Genomic DNA, 17,038 nt, shown 5'->3' with positions numbered 1-17,038 from the left:
ACTGGCTGCTCAAAGGTAGATATTGCATGTACTGAAAAATGACAGAATACTGTCATTACTGGCTTTGGTAACGAGGAAGCATATAAAAAGAAAGACAGATGTAAAGAAGTACATATAAATTTCTTTACCTTTTTGATCTTTCCCTTTTTCCAACTTCTGTTTTGCCTCTCTGCTCATTTGTTTTTTTCTGTTGTCATGTGAGACTGCGTAGAGGAACATTTATTTTATTTATTTATTTACTGAATTTTTAACCTGCTTTTCTCCCCAAAGGGCAACCCAAAGCATCTCATAATATGAGCCAAAGTCTTTCATTGGGAGGAACTTTGAAATGTTAAGAATAATCTTAAGGAAAAGGGGAGAAGGAATGGCAAGGATTGAAACTGGAATGAAAAACACTTATGTAATGAAACTATTTCAGACACTTTTTTAATCAACCGATGTGTCTAAATTACAATATTGATACAAACATTCAGAAATACTTTGCAGGCCAATGAGGAAAGACAGTTCCTGTTCAGCTGTGATGGACTTAGCAAGGAAGAACTTTCCCTTGTGAAATTTACGGTGTAATTGATAGAAACTGCTGTACCTAATGAGAAATATAAGGATGATATTAAGTTTTCCAAAATCAGTCCATTAAAACTGGCTGGCAACATACTTTGTTTTCTTAAAACCTAACCTGACCTTCACGAACATCATTTTTATACAACTTTAAGAAAAAAACTGTCATCTCACTCTCTGTTTTTATGGGAGCAGTCACCATACATTCTGAAAAATGACATTCACCCTTCAGTAAATCATCTTCTCTTTGATGACATATGCCATTTAAAGAAAAGCAGACATTTGAAAATGGTGAGGGGGAAAAAAACCAAGGCAAAGATTAATGCAGGATTCCACAACTCTTAATTTTTGGTGCTTAACTTGGTCCTATAAAGACAGACCATGTAGTTAATTTGTTCTGCAAACTGCTTTGTGAACTATTGTGTTGAAAAGGTTCTTTCTTTCTTTCTTTCTTTCTTTCTTTCCATCTATCCATCTATCCATCTATCCATCTATCCATAGATCCATCTATCAGCCCCCCCATATTCACAGGGATTCCATTCTAGAGCCTGATAACTCATGGCCAGCCCAATCCTGAGCTCTCTAGGGTGCAAGGCTGTAGGGGCGCCAAAAATGGCTGGCGCTGCATCCTGAGCACCCAAGGCAGCTGCCAGTGGCACCTCGGGAGAAGGGGGCTTTCATCCCCTTCCCCCAGGTAAGTGCAGTAGCCCCACAATGGGGCTACTCAATTCACCGCCAGCTCGAAGGTGAATCAAGTACCTTCGTGTTGAGCGGTGAGCCCAACACAGAGACTTTGGATCTGGTGGAGCGTTGCTCCACCGGTCCCACCTTCCTCTCTCCCCGCTCCCTCCCTCTGGCACGCCTACCCCATCCTCTTCCCGCTTTCCCACCTCCCTGTAACACCTCCTCCTCGCTCTCTGCCCACCAGCCCTCCATGTGACCGTAGAGCATGACCGCCGAGTGATGGAGTTGGGCTACCACCAGCGCTTGCCCGGTGGTAGGGTCCGCAAACGAGCCTTACGGCATGTTTGTAACAGTGCACACCAGTGGTGAGCCAGTGCGCCAAGCCCAGGATTGTGTTCTCAAAATGTCATTCTGGTTTTAAAAAAAAAAAACATACCCAAAGTCACATGTTTCCACTCTCAGTCTGAGTCTGGCAGAGGCCATGGATGGATGTGTGCAGGCTATGCTGGGCTCAGATGACCCTTCAGAGGTGAGGGAGTGATGCTTCCTTCGCCTCCGGAGTGGGCACGCGCAGGGGGCTTCTTGGACCCCAGCCGTGGTTACAAGATCTGCAGTTACGTGGGTTCCCCCTGTATATCTGACTTTCTGACAATATGCTTTTGTCAGTTAAGAATGTAAGAACATAAGAACAGCCCCACTGGATCAGGCCATAGGCCCATCTAGTCCAGCTTCCTGTATCTCACAGCAGCCCACCAAATGCCCCAGGGAGCACACCAGATAACAAGAGACCTGCATCCTAGTGCCCTCCCTTGCATCTGACATAGCCCATTTCTAAAATCAGGAGGTTGCACATACACATCATGGCTTGTAACCCGTAATGGATTTTTCCTCCAGAAACTTGTCCAATCCCCTTTTAAAGGCATCCAGGCCAGATGCCGTCACCACATCCTGCAGCAAAGAGTTCCACAAACCAACCACACGCTGAGTAATGATATGCATTCCTCTGCTGAAATTTAGGAGTAATTTTAAAATATTTTAGAAGTTCATAAACTGCAATGTTAGGATTGTTTCATATAGAAAAGGCAACCATAATGCCAACAGCACAATCTAATGCATAACTACTTGGATATAAGTCCATTGTGTCCAGCTAGGCTTATTCTCACATAAGCCTATATAGTGGCGGTCTCCAAACTGGAAATTGCTGTGCATGGCAAACAGCTTCCCTGGAGTGAATGGAGATTATCATTCTTCCAGGAAGGCTTCCATTGTCACTGTCGATCGCCCCCGTGTTTGCTCTGCCCCACCGCATTTGCCAGGAAATCCTGGAGCAGAGCCTGCTGGGGCAGCAGAATGCAGAAACGGCAAGGTGAAGTGAACGTGGGGGGGCAATCAGCAGCAACAATAGAAGCCTCCTCCATCAAACAGTAAGTTCTGTTCATGCAGGAGAGGGATTAGTGAGGGCACCTGTGGGCTGGAGTCTGGAGAGCCATGCTGTATAGGATTGCACTCAAGTTAGCTTTCTTGCATGGCATTGGTCTTGTGACATTGGACTTTAATTTGCAGAATTATTTCTCCCATTTGCTTCACTTTCCACTTGCCCACATTGAATTTGAAATGGGCCCAGAAGCACATTTTAAAGTGTTGGGTGGGGGCAGGGGGAGAACTGGCCCTATTCATCCCAGCATGCTGTTGGTCTAGTGCAAGGGTGCCCAAACCTCAGCCCAGGGGCCATTGTGGCCCTCAAGGACCCCTAATTCGGCCCTCAGGAAGCCTTCAATGAGCCTCTGGCCTGCTGGAGACTTGCTGGAGCCTGCGCTGGCCCGATGTGACCGCTCTCAGTATGAGGGCCAACTGTTCAACCTCTTGCATGAGCTGCAGGACGAGGGCTCTCTCCACTGCTTGTTGTTTTATGTATGTGAAACACCAGTGGCAGCAAAGGAAAGGCCAGACTTGCTTGCGCAAGGCCTAAAGCCTTGAGCTATCACAAGACATTCATTCATTTATATAAGTTCCATCTCTAATATATTCATTTATGTAAATTTGTTTAAATTTATTCAAATTTTAAATGTAAATTAATTTTTCCCCCCGGCCCCCAACACAGTGTCAGAGAGATGTGTGGCCCTCCTGCCAAAAAGTTTGGATACCCCTGCTCTAGTGGCTGTTTCTGGTTTCTCTCTTGTACAACATTTTAGAACTGTGAGCCCATTTGGGTCACAGGACCATTTTCTCACCTTTTGCTACGTAAACAGCTGTGTGTTCACTATAAAGCAGAATATCTGGTTTGTGAAATCCCATAGACAACAACCTACTGCAGTTCTGCAACCTTCAGACAACTATCATAGCCTGGAGACCTAATTTTATTTAGCTTGTCAAACAAACATTTGTTCTAAACATTTTTTCATGAATGCTTCAATTTTAAACATGTATGATCATTCAGATTTATCATGTCATTTTTCTCGAACACATATTCACATGAGGATGGGAGCCAAGAACACATATGCCTTTCTTTGGCCTTTTTCTTACCTTGCATTGGATATCTAAGGATTGCACCATATTCTTGAACAGCACCATCAGTATTTACTGTTAATCATCTGATTATTATGGCAATTAGTAGACCAAGGCACAATGCTGTTCTTACTCCTGCCAGGCATTTATAAAACCTGCAAAATGTTCTAAGAGGGTCGCCATCCATCAAAGCATCTGTTGCATGATTTCATAAGGGTTACATGGATAAGTTTCAGATGACCAGTCAATAGGCTGAACTAGTGCATTTATGCCCTTGGAGAAAAATAAGTGTTGAGGTCTCAGAAGATAAAAGCAAGGAAGAAAGCTTAATTCCAGCTATCTCAAAGTGTGGTTGAGTCAGGCAAAAATGCCCAGTAATGGGTTTTGGTAACCTAATCTCTTTTCTCTGTAGCAAAGCTCTTTGGTACCATGTATGATACTTCATCAGATAGCTTCATTATTGTGGATAATCTGCTTTGGTTTGTTATAAAACCTGTGGTGTTTTCAAAGGTTTTACTGATAAGTGGGGATCATAATTGAATATGAGGTTCACTGTGACACTACTACATCTTCAAATAATCAACTTCTAGATGCTGAAGTTGTTCCCGTTTTTAACGATGTGATTCTACAGTAATGGTTTGAAGACTATTGTCATAGTGCTACTTACTGTTACTTATTTGTCATGGCGGTGTAAGTGCTTTACATAAAAAGATGTAAATATATATGATTCAGTATTTGCCATATATGGTAAATATGACAGCCCAATTCTATGCCCTCCCCCCACTGCTGACGCAGTGATGCCAAAATGGATACAGCTACATCCTGGAAGGAAGAGTTGCAATGGTCTCCTCTGGGTAAGGGAACATTCATTCCCCTTACATAGGGTTAAGCCTCCACAACATGCAATTTCACTGGTTGCAGGATAGGGCCTAGGAAGGTGGATAGGATTTGTTGACTGCCACTGCTGCAAACCCACACCCTTCCCAGACTAATTCCACCTGCCCCCTGCCCCCATTGCTGCCTTGTTCCACCTGCAAACTCCTCCCCAACTTAGGAAGGCCTAAATGCTTGTGGGCCCAATCCTATCCAATTTTCCAGCCCCAATGCAGCCCCATGGTAAGGGAACAAATGTTCCTGTATCTTAAGGAGGCCTTTGGGACTGCTGCCCCACCACAAGGTGCAGTGTATGCCCCACTGGCACAGCTGCACCAGCACTGGCAAATTGGATAGGCCCTTAGTCTTTCCTTGTAGGGAAAATACTCCAAGTCCAAATCATTTTGGTTCCATTTTCCAGTCCCGGCCTAGAACTCTGTGAATTCTAGGATATGTTATGCATTAGAAATTCTTATGGAATGCAAGTCCCTTACCTACATGCTAAATGAAAAATCTTGAGAATAATCGACAAAAGGTCTTGCAAATGGAGGGGAGGTTTTTTCCCCCCTTTTCCTGAGGATGGGGGAAATGAGGATGCAGGCAGCTGTGTGTACTTGCCATAATCCTTGCAATGAGGAATCAATTACAACCCATTTCAGAGGCCAGCCCTCCACCCTTGGTGAAATAGGGTTACAAGACGAGAGAACTAACATACATGTATAAGGTTCATATAAAATTACCCAATTCAAATGCAGCATTACAGTATCTATCATTCCCCTTGACTCATGGCCTCATGAATTGTTAACACATTGGGGAAAAAATGACCCAAATGACCATTTCTTGATCATTGGTACAGCAAGAGGGACAAAGGCACACTTGGCCTGCTCTCCAGAAACAAGCTGAATTTCCACTTCTGCAAGGATCCCCTGCCTGAATGGATGCCTCTAGTGCTGGTTTATTTTCCCCATGATTCTTCTGGCATATTGTTTTATTCAGGTATGCCTGTAGTTCTGGGTGATTGTTCTTCTGTTTGTGGAAGAAAAAAAACAGCATATTTCAGGTGTGGACCTGGGCTGCACACGCAGCAAGATCAGGTGGTGGAATGCTGAGACAATAAAATAGACTGTCCCCATATCAAACTGCAGATGGGTAAGGAATCATATTTTTTCACACTCTCCTATATTAAAAACTCTCCACAAGCATTACATTGCCACAGCAGTCAAAGGGCGGAGCTAAAACATTTTCTGGGGTTATGCTAGTTTGTATTTACAGTCAGGTTGGAAATTTTATACACACATATGCATACCTACTCAGAAGTCAGCCTGATTGAGTTCAGTGGGACTTTCTCATAGGCAAGTGTGTATAAAATTGCAAACTTAAGCAATGAAAGAGATTGGAAAAACAAACTAAAAACCCATATCTGTGTTCAAATGAAGTTTAATTTTGAAAGGCTGGTTGGCAACCTTCAGTCTCGAAAGACTATGGTATAAGCCTACAGCACCCAGTATTCCCAGGCGGTCTCCCATCCAAGTACTAACCAGGCCTGACCCTGCTTAGCTTCCAAGGTCCGACGAGATCAGGCATGTGCAGGGTAACAGTTGCTGAAAGGCTATATACCAAATTAAAATCAAAAACATTTCCTCACTGCCATGTTTTGCTACATAAAGGGATATATATGCAATAAGAAATATTTTTGAAAGGATCGGTTTCTCTGAGTTCTTGCAATGCTACCACCCTAGGCATTTTGATCAGGAACACCTGAGCTTATATTAGCACAAAATACACAGTGTTTAAATCATCACAGCATTCAGTTCCTGTTAGCTTGTCATTGAGATAATCCACCCATAAATCAGGAAGAGACCAATATCCTATGCGAAGACAGTGATTTTTCACCTAATAAACACCCCTGCCATTTCCTCATACAAAAAAAACCCCAAACCAGCAATGCCTGGTGCTGTATGAGGTAAGTTTGTCCAAAACATTTCTGTCTTCTGTTTGCAGTGTTTGAGCTTTAACAGCAGAAAGGATAATTTGTGAAGAAGAAAAAAAACACTTCCAGAATACAACACAGTCATTAGCTTCATAATTGGATGCTTCATAGGCACAAGGAGAAACCCAAGTTTCCTTGTCATTCTCAAGCCTGAAGAGTACACGAATATATACTGTACACATCCTGAGCTTAAAATAAAATGAAATAAAAATGTTTGTCAGGCAACTGCATTCGGAATACTCTGTGTAGTTCTGGGCAAGAAAGGTATTGCAGAGCTGGAAAAGGTGCAAAAGAGGGCAACCAAAATGATCAGGGTTGAAGTGCCATCCTTACAGGGAAGAGCTACAATGTTTAGGGGCTTGGAAAAAAGGCAATTCAGGGAGGACCTGACTAACAGCCCAATCCTATGCATGTCTACTCAGAGGTAAATCCCACTAGAATCCATGGAGCTTGCTCCCAGGAAAGTGTGGATAGGATTGGGCTGTCAGACTTTTAAAATTATGCATGATATTGGAGAGAGAGAGAGAAGTGTTTGTCTCTTTCTCATGTTATTGGAACCAGGGGCTATTCAATTAAACTGATTGGTGGGAAATTTAGGACAAAAGAGAGTACTGCCTCACACAGCACATACTTAATCTTTGGAATTCATTGTTAACAGCCTGTTGGCAACCTTCAGTCTCGAAAGACTATGGTATCGCGCTCTGAATGGTGGTTCTGGAACAGCGTCTAGTGTGGCTGAAAAGGCCAATTTGGGAGTGACAATCCCTTCCACACTGGGAGCAAGTGCAGTCTGTCCCTGGTGTTTCTCCCTGTCTACGGGCCTACCTTCTTTGCCTCTTTGCCTTAGACTGTTGGCCAAGTGTCTCTTCAAACTGGGAAAGGCCATGCTGCACAGCCTGCCTCCAAGCGGGCCGCTCAGAGGCCAGGGTTTCCCACTTGTTGAGGTACACTCCTAAGGCCTTCAGATCCCTCTTGCAGATGTCCTTGTATCGCAGCTGTGGTCTACCTGTAGGGCGCTTTCCTTGCATGAGTTCACCATAGAGGAGATCCTTTGGGATCCGGCCATCATCCATTCTCACGACATGACCAAGCCAACGCAGGCATCTCTGTTTCAGCAGTGCATACATGCTAGGGATTTCAGCTTGTTCCAGGACTGTGTTGTTTGGAACTTTGTCCTGCCAGGTGATGCCGAGAATGCATCATTGTTAACAAGATATTGTGATATCCACCAGCTTGAATGGCTTTAAGAGGGCAAATTTATAGAGGGCAGGTCTGTCAATTGCTACTAGTCAGGATGGCTTTGCACTACTTCCAGTTTCAGTGGCAATATGCCTATGAATACCAGTTGCAAGGGAGCAATGGTGGAAGAGAAGTATGCCTTTCCCTCCTGCTTGTGAGCTTCCCAGAGGCAGCTGGTGGGTCACTGTGTGAAACAAGATGTTGAACTGGGGTCCTTTGGCCTGATCCTGCTGGGCTTTTCTGATGTGTTTATTGTTTCTTTTCCCCTTAGGTACACTTAAATTTGTATACACAGCTAAAACAAATGACTTCAGCAGATCCTCCCAGAGGATTTTATATACCTCATTTTGTCCCTTGTTTTGGAGAGTGCTCTGTTTAGAAGCGATAGTTTTCAGCACAGTAATGTACTTCAGCATATCATCAGATGTTTTCATGATGTATGTAATTACAGCCACCCCTGCTAACTGGTAAGAGGCACTTTTTCAATTGGGTGCTCCTCTTGTTTAGCAAGGTGAGAGTAACTGGCCTTCCTCACCCCAGCAGTGTCTTTTCTAGTGGCTATCTGCTGGTATTCTTTTGCATTTTTTAGATTGTGAGCCCTTTGGGGGGCAGGTAACCATTAGTCATTTGATTTTCTATGTAAACCACTTTGCAAAATTTTTGTTGAAAAGCGGTATATAAATACTGTTAATAATAATAATAATAATAGTTGTTGTTGTTGTTGTTGTTATAATACAACAACAACAACAAATTTCAGGTGATTCACAACCTTAAAAATAGTTACATAAATTAAATTGCTCGGACTTCGCTTTGTATCTAATAATTACAGCTGGTCAAATCCAGGTACAGCTTGAGCCATCAAGGTACAGCTCATCTGATTGTCAGACTTAGATTGTCACAAGGAGAAGAGTAACATGGTGAAACCAAAAACCCAACCCTTGTGATTTTTGGTGTGTGTAGGGGGAGGGGGGTGGATGGGGGGAAAGAACATTTCTAGGACCGGACTGGTTTATTATATTCTTGCCAGTCTTGTGGTCCAAAAATGAACCAGCAGGATTGAGACTTACTAAATCTGAAGTTCATTTGCTGTATAAGGATCAAGTTTCAAGAAGCCAGCCAAAAGATTCCACCACAAAGCCTCTGGGGAAGAACTTGGTCACAGAGTTGCCAGCCGCAAGCAAATTTTAATCTATGAATTTGAGCTGAACGTTGAGAAGTTCATTCTGCAGAGTGGATTGGCTGGAACATGCATGGGGGTTCAGGTAGCCAAAGCCTCAAACACCCAGATTCATGAGGCTGAAAGAGTGGAACTTAATTTAAAAAGAAAATCATAACAATTATTGGGAAATAAAGGAATCAAGAGGAAAAAAAACAAGGAACTTGAAGAGGGGGGACTGGTGGAAGTCTGCTGGTGGTCAAGCAACACCCTTCTGACAACTGGTTCTGACAAACTATGTCTTAACAGCCTCAGTCAATGGGTTTCTGCTGCTGTCAGAGGAACAAAAAGCTGCATGAACTGAGAAAGATCCAGTTCCTCAGATGGCTTTTGTTTAATTGGACCAAGGCTACACTGTGTGTGTGTGTGTGTGTGTGGGTGTGTAAAAGCACTTGAAGATTGGTAGGGTTAAAGTCCACAGCTCTTCCCATCATAGTAACATAAGAGTAGGCAACTGTTTTGGCCTGAGGGCCACATTGGGAAATGGAAATTGCACAGAGGGCCGTAAAGCATGCTTGGTGTTATAATGACCATCGTAACTTTGATTCCAGCTCTGTTAAAAAAAAATATTGCGTTTTATTATTATTTGAACAATATTATTAATTGTTCACATACCTGTCTGTCTCCCTCTTGCAACCCTAATTTTTAAACTGGAGGACAATAGAAACTCTTTTGTTCTTGCTGTATTCCTTGCAGACCTTATTTTATGCTACTCTCAGACAGGATGCACACTTGCTCATGCTCAGTCCAACATGGGTAGCTGATTGGTGTGCTCCTGTGTCCCTCTTCCATGCACTGTTCTGGGACTGAGGCTGCTACATTGGGGTAGCAGCACTTAAGCTGCATGTGTGCGAGAACCATGCATGTGAGAAGGGTCTGCTGGCCAGATTATTAGCCATGGACAGGGAGCAGTTGGAAGGCCAGGTTGGAGGCTCTCAAGCCAGATCTAGCTCTCAAGTGTTTCTTTTTCCATTTCTGTACTAGCATCTCAAAAAGCTAGTTTGTTGTAGTTTTGTACTTTTGTATCAAAGGATGACACTTCCATTGGTGGGGCAACTTTTGCCCATCTGCCCTCACTCAGCAGCCTTCATGCTACAAACTGCTTACAGAATAACTCCCAGCCCTTAAAAGGACACTTTTGAGGGCAGATGAAGCTGCTGTGTAGAGGAGAGGGCAGGAATGTTCCACGTGGGAACTTTCTTCCACATGTGCTAGGGTTAGGATACAATCCAGCAAGTCTCCATAATGCCTTCTTTACGTGGAGGTTACTTCCACAGAGGCCTGCTCTATGCCCAGGTTGTAACATCTATCAGCTTCCTACAGAGAACATATCACTAGCATGGTGAATTACCATGCCAGTACTAGACATTCCTGGCTGTGTCTGGCACAGATTTTCAAGATGTCTGCCATAGGAAATGGCTCTAGTCTTTATTGCATTGATGTGGATCCTCTACTGGTTCTCCAGCCAACTTCATTAATTAAATCTGGTGGCAGTATTAATGTGGTCCCTTTGTGCCAGTGTTGGAAGAAGCCCACTCATAGAAATTCAGCTGGAAACTGACCTTGGATATTCACATGAAGCAGTTGTGACAGTTTTCTGTTTGTTAACTGGCCGTCAATTTTTAGATGCAATTAAACTGAAATTACCACTGATAGACACATGGTTATGCACTTGCAGCCATAACCCCCGTGATACTGGATTATTGTTTCAAATAAAAGCAGTGTTTCTCTTGTGCTTAAAACCTCACATTATTTTTTAAGCCAAGGTGTGCCTGGAGAGTGATGAAATGCATCAGGCACAACCTTGCAGTGCCTTGTAAAAATCACACTGAGATGAGTTCAGAACAGTGAAGACCAGAATGATGAATTTATGGTTTCATACGTAATATCACCTATAGCAGAACGGTGGATGTTGGGACCTTGGTTCTTTTAGAAAGAAGCTATAACACTGCTTAATAGTAAATTGTCAAAGGACAATAGTGGTATTTTCGGCTAGTTACCCATCTATTGATGATATGCTTTCTATTAAATGTTTTTATAGATAAGATAGAGTGTTTGCCATTCTGCTTAGCCACTGCTAGTTTTCATTTATTGCTTAGAGACCGTTTCCAGTAGGTTTCCCGTTAAACTGGAATCCTCAAAACTTAGGCATGATTCGCACAGTTAGGGATGGCCCACGACCTCTGGATGCCTGAGGAGGCATGCCAAATGCTGCCTCCTTACTAGAAAATGTGCCAGCCTCTGTTCCTCCCTTTCCCAAATGTTCTAGCTCAGCACTCTCCTCCCCTTCACATTTCCTCTTCCTCCCTGTTCCCCCCCTTCCTTTTCCAATCCATGGAGTGGAAGGAGAAGGGGGAGGAGTGGTGAGCAGGCAGACAGAGACGGGCACCAATGGGCATCCCCCCACCAATGTGCTGCCTGAGGTAACCACTTCAGTTGGCCTCAGGGATGGGCCAGCTCTGGTCTCCACACAAGCAACTTGGGAGAATGTGGGGCTGCCGGTGCAAATGCTCACACAAATGTGGCATGAAAGAAAACGGGTGTGTCCAAATTGGGACTATGTATTCATACATTTTGGATATTTACCTACCTTCGATATGCTCTTTCTGAATTCTATTCTGACTTGATCCCAGCCTAGAAAGATGTATTGTTGCTGCAGATTGTGCAGGCCTACAAAATTGAGGGTCAGGAAAGTTTTTCCCAAACTTTATGGTGGATTGATATGAATTTGGGATGCCGATTCCAAAAATGGCATCCGTTTTGCCCTATCCCGTCTAGTTTTGGAGATATAATATAGCCTCATTAGTGAATGGTTCAAGCAGCTTCCTCATGAGAAAGCCATGGTGTAGGTTTCCTCATGAGGAAGCTGCTTGAACCATTCACTAAAGAGGCTATGCCGTGTCTTCAAAACTAGACGGGATAAGGCAAAATGGATGCCATTTTTTTGAATCGGCACCCCAAATAAACCCAGGAATTTGTGTAACGTTTAAGGAAGCAAAATGCCTGTGTTATTAATGGGTCTACCCAAGACCATTCTTGTTTGCTTGTTTAGGGTAGCCAACAGTCACAGTTAAAATGTAGGTTGGAGTTGTTTAAGGGGAGAGCCAATTCAGAAGAAGCACATATTACACCATTTCTGGGATGGTACTGCTTCCATATGCAGGTTTGGTCTTACATGTTTGAATGTTCCCTCCTTCATATTACAATGAAAACTACACGCACAGAGAAAAGTAGTACATCAGAGAAGGCTAAGCTTAAATTGGAGGTGTCAAGAGAGATCAAGTGGAGATCACAAGATCACTTGCTAGCAGAGCCAGGGTGAACATCCCTGGGCTGTGCTTGCCCCTGAGGGCCACTTCCACCCCTTACTTTTCTCCTGCTCTGGCTGTCTCTTTAAAGCTGACCACCTCACTAGAACAGATTGCTATTTTTCCACTGGGGATTCTGGGAGCAGTAGTTCAAATCCTGACTGCAGTGGGAAAGATGCTCCATTGGGGTGTGGAACACAGCAGCTGCTCCTCTGCTTCCAAGTTTCTGATGGGGCCATGGGGCTGGGGAAAGGACAAGTTGGAGGCAACAATAGAGTCAACACATGTAAAACCCTCAAGGATTTGCCCCTTTCTGGGTGAGATGTTGGACTTCCACTAGAACCATAGCAAAATGATTCTCCCTAACATGCTAACGGTCCACGGTAGTGGCATGTGGTGAAGTTCAGGCCAGGGGAGGCACAGCCACACACACACACCCTTAAGTTCAGTCTCTCTCAGTGACTCTTACCTTCCTTGAAACTCTCTTCCCCCACCTCCCCCTGGAAATAAATTTTTAAAAAGCTCACCTTTTCTTCCCCCACTCAGAGCCAGGGAGACCTCAACCCTGCCCCCCCCAGGCAGCTTGATAGCTGCCTCCCCTGGTGCTTTAGAAAGACTGATCGCTTCACACAGGCTCCCTGGTGTTTTCCTGGCTTTGTTTGAAAACAGCTGAGGCAACTCTGCCTGCTGCCTCACCGGTGTTTGCTAATGCAGGCATCCTGCCTGATTTTCATTGTGAATCAGCCATGTTTCCAGCAAATTAGCAGCAGGCTGCCCCCCCCCACCTCTCTGCATTCTAAAGTGGAATAATCCCAGGAGGTCTTACCTTGTGTTTCTTCTGACTGGGTAGAGATATGCTTTGACTCGGATCATAATTTGGACTCAGAAGTTTGTCAACTATGTCAAGTCTTCCTTAGCTGCTGAAGAGGCTTCTATAATTTAAAGAGTTAATATGATTTCATGTTGAACTCTGTCAACATGAGACAGTCTGTAGAATGATAATAAACTTTATAGATTTTTTCCTACTTCTACCAAGAGCTTCTGAATCGCCTACATAGCTCAGATAATGAGACTAGCAGTACCTGGCGTTTGCTTTCCCAGGCACAAAGGAAACACATCCAAAGTCTCTGAACTATGACACTTGGCATCCTTTCAAAGTAACACAGGCAGCATACAGATTTTCAACACAATATAGTCCTTGCATTAGAAGCACAGGAGTAGTAAATATGTACAGAAAGGCATCAGATTTAATTATTTTAAGGACTAACTATGGATATTCACAGGGCTAATTCACACAGCCCATTTTGGCTTCATCTGCACTGCAGTGAGGCCCATGGTTAAACAATCTTACAAACACTTCACCCTTGGACCTATGGAAAGTCCCCCCCCAGGTGTGTTAATTACTACCTCTTTCCGTGTAGGTGGCATCAGCCTCCCCATCCCCATGCTTTACTTTGACTAGATGGTGCCTAAAGCTACAATCCTATCCACACTTACCTGGGAGAAAGCCCCATTGACCTGGGACTTACTTCTGAGTAGACATGCAAAGGATTAGGCTCTTGCATATTAAGTTTTTCAGACCTTCTGAAACAGACATAAATGGCATTCAGCCTTAGGCCTTTTCAGATGACCAATGAGCACAAGGGAGAAAGGAAGTCAGGATCATGTCTGCTGTTCTCATACCAACCCCTCCCTCCTTGTGATAATCTAATCTTCCAAACAGAGCCTGTGGGTGTGCAATTTACAGTCCAATCCTATTCCCAGTTTCCACCAACGGAACTAGTGATATGGTAACAGAACATGTTTTCTGGCTGTTGTAAATGGCAGTTTAGAAGCACACCATAGGTGCGTGCTTCTGGACCGCTACTGGAGAGTACATGAGTGGGTGGAACACAGCTGAAGGTGGGAAGGTGGGAGATGAGTTGGAAGTAGAGTGATTGCACCTGTGTGGGTGACTTGCACCAGATGCTATCTCCTCCGGTTGCAGCCAACATGCCCCCTTTTCCCCTTGGTTTTGTGCCAGCTAAGGAGCTGCTGCAGGTCTGAGGAGACTCACCGGCGACTGGAAGGTTTATGGGGAGGTAAGGGAAAATTTTTTCCTTTACCCTTACAGCAATATTCTTCCCTTATATAATCGTGACCTTTCCCTCACACAAATTCACACATCATCTGAAAAAGTCTGCTGTGAACTTATGGCAGCTGATGGTCTAAATCAGGGGTCTGCAACCTTTGCTGGTTTAGGGCTAGACTTTCAGCAACGATGTCACCACACATCACCGAACTTCTAGGTTGCCAAGCTCTGCACTGTGCAGAGCTCGACTTGGGAGGCTAAGCCACCCACCCAATTTGGTGTGCTGGAGTCCCGGTGCAACTTCAGAGTCTAGGAGTCTGCACATCTGAGTCCTGTCTACAGCATGGTGGAGTCCCTATGACTTTGCTACCCCCCTCCTGAGTAAAAGTGCCATCCATCAGTTGATGGTGGCCTCAAGATTGGGGCCAGATAACTTTAACTGGCAGGCCAGATTCTGCCTATGGGCCTATGCTTGGGAAATTAGAGGGCAGGTCCTCTCGTGGATTGAGAACTGGTTGGAGGCCAGGAAGCAGAGAGTGGGTGTCAATGGGCAATTTTCACAATGGAGAGAGGTGAAAAGCGGTGTGCCCCAAGGATCTGTCCTGGGACCGGTGCTTTTCAACCTCTTCATAAATGACCTGGAGACAGGGTTGAGCAGTGAAGTGGCTAAGTTTGCAGACGACACCAAACTTTTCCGAGTGGTAAAGACCAGAAGTGATTGTGAGGAGCTCCAGAAGGATCTCTCCAGACTGGCAGAATGGGCAGCAAAATGGCAGATGCGCTTCAATGTCAGTAAGTGTAAAGTCATGCACATTGGGGCAAAAAATCAAAACTTTAGATATAGGCTGATGGGTTCTGAGCTGTCTGTGACAGATCAGGAGAGAGATCTTGGGGTGGTGGTGGACAGGTCGATGAAAGTGTCGACCCAATGTGCGGCGGCAGTGAAGAAGGCCAATTCTATGCTTGGGATCATTAGGAAGGGTATTGAGAACAAAACGGTTAGTATTATAATGCCATTGTACAAATCTATGGTAAGGCCACACCTTGAGTATTGTGTCCAGTTCTGGTCGCCGCATCTCAAAAAAGACATAGTGGAAATGGAAAAGGTGCAAAAGAGAGCGACTAAGATGATTACGGGGCTGGGGCACCTTCCTTATGAGGAAAGGCTACGGCGTTTGGGCCTCTTCAGCCTAGAAAAGAGACGCTTGAGGGGGGACATGATTGAGACATACAAAATTATGCAGGGGATGGACAGAGTGGATAGGGAGATGCTCTTTACACTCTCACATAATACCAGAACCAGGGGACATCCACTAAAATTGAGTGTTGGGCGGGTTAGGACAGACAAAAGAAAATATTTCTTTACTCAGCGCGTGGTCGGTCTGTGGAACTCCTTGCCACAGGATGTGGTGCTGGCGTCTAGCCTAGACGCCTTTAAAAGGGGATTGGACGGGTTTCTGGAGGAAAAATCCATTATGGGGTACAAGCAATGATGTGTATGCGCAACCTCCTGATTTTAGGAATGGGTTAAGTCAGAATGCCAGATGTAGGGGAGAGCACCAGGATGAGGTCTCTTGTTATCTGGTGTGCTCCCTGGGGCATTTGGTGGGCCGCTGTGAGATACAGGAAGCTGGACTAGATGGGCCTATGGCCTGATCCAGTGGGGCTGTTCTTATGTTCTTATGTTCTTATGTTCTATGTCAACCCCTGGTCTAAATATTCAGTATTGCTGTTATCTCATTAAACGTAAGTCATAATGCAAAAATAGGAATGCAAAAATAGTTCTGTGGTTGTAAGACCTCACCAGGCATTATATGGACAGCGATTTGTTTAATCAAAAGGCATAACTTGAGGTCAAACCATTGAAGCACAATTTGTGTTCTTCTGCATGGTCAAAATGCTAATTCTCCAACATTCACAGCAGTCCTAATGTCTTCAAAGATAGTAGTGAATCCATCTGGACTCACTTATGTTCCTTTCTACCGTTTGTCCTGGCCAGATCATTTGGCTCCTGTGCATCAATAAATGCCTGTGTAATGGTCCTTATAAAATCAGATACAGCACCAATATTGGTATACGTATAACAGAATGGGAAGCTACAACAGCATAAATTAAGTTTTCCTAATGCAACTTTCACTTTTTTAATGTTCCGACTTTCTCTGTATTATATCACCTTTATAAATTCTATTGTTAAATTAGTATGAGGGTGACAGTCAGTTAAATGAAGATCTAGCCAAGGCAGAGCAAAGTGTATAGCATTTGTTGCTAGCTGAATGTGAAAAAGGAAAAACAAGGAGAATCCAAGCAATATTTGCAAACGTTAATTTTTGGCCAATGAGTATGCTTTGGTGTTTGTGTACTGTGCAAAAGCATGATGCATTTTTAACCTTGTTGTTCTCTTACAGTTGAAATAAAGTTCAAGAGCATTTATGTACATTTATCAATATTGGCTTTGCAACCGATCTCCATAGTTTGGCATGATTTCATATAAAGGACTGCAAAAATGAAAAAAGGCATAAACTCCTGATATAAAATAGATGCAACCGTACCAAAAGAATAAAGCCGGGCTGGTTTTTTTAATTGCCTATAAAATG

General features: G+C 44.0%; 1 pseudogene; it reads right to left on the bottom strand.

Annotated features, from left to right (window-relative positions):
- Positions 1-6,110: 6,110 nt before the first annotated feature.
- Positions 6,111-6,228, bottom strand: LOC136646605 (5S ribosomal RNA; annotated as a pseudogene).
- Between the last annotated feature and the right edge of the window lie 10,810 nt (positions 6,229-17,038).

This window comes from Tiliqua scincoides, chromosome 3 (genome assembly GCF_035046505.1).
Source record: "Tiliqua scincoides isolate rTilSci1 chromosome 3, rTilSci1.hap2, whole genome shotgun sequence".
In the NCBI taxonomy this organism is placed as follows: Eukaryota; Metazoa; Chordata; class Lepidosauria; order Squamata; family Scincidae; genus Tiliqua; species Tiliqua scincoides.
The sequence above is the reverse complement of the archived record's forward strand: the minus strand, read 5'-3'. Positions and strand labels throughout refer to the sequence as shown.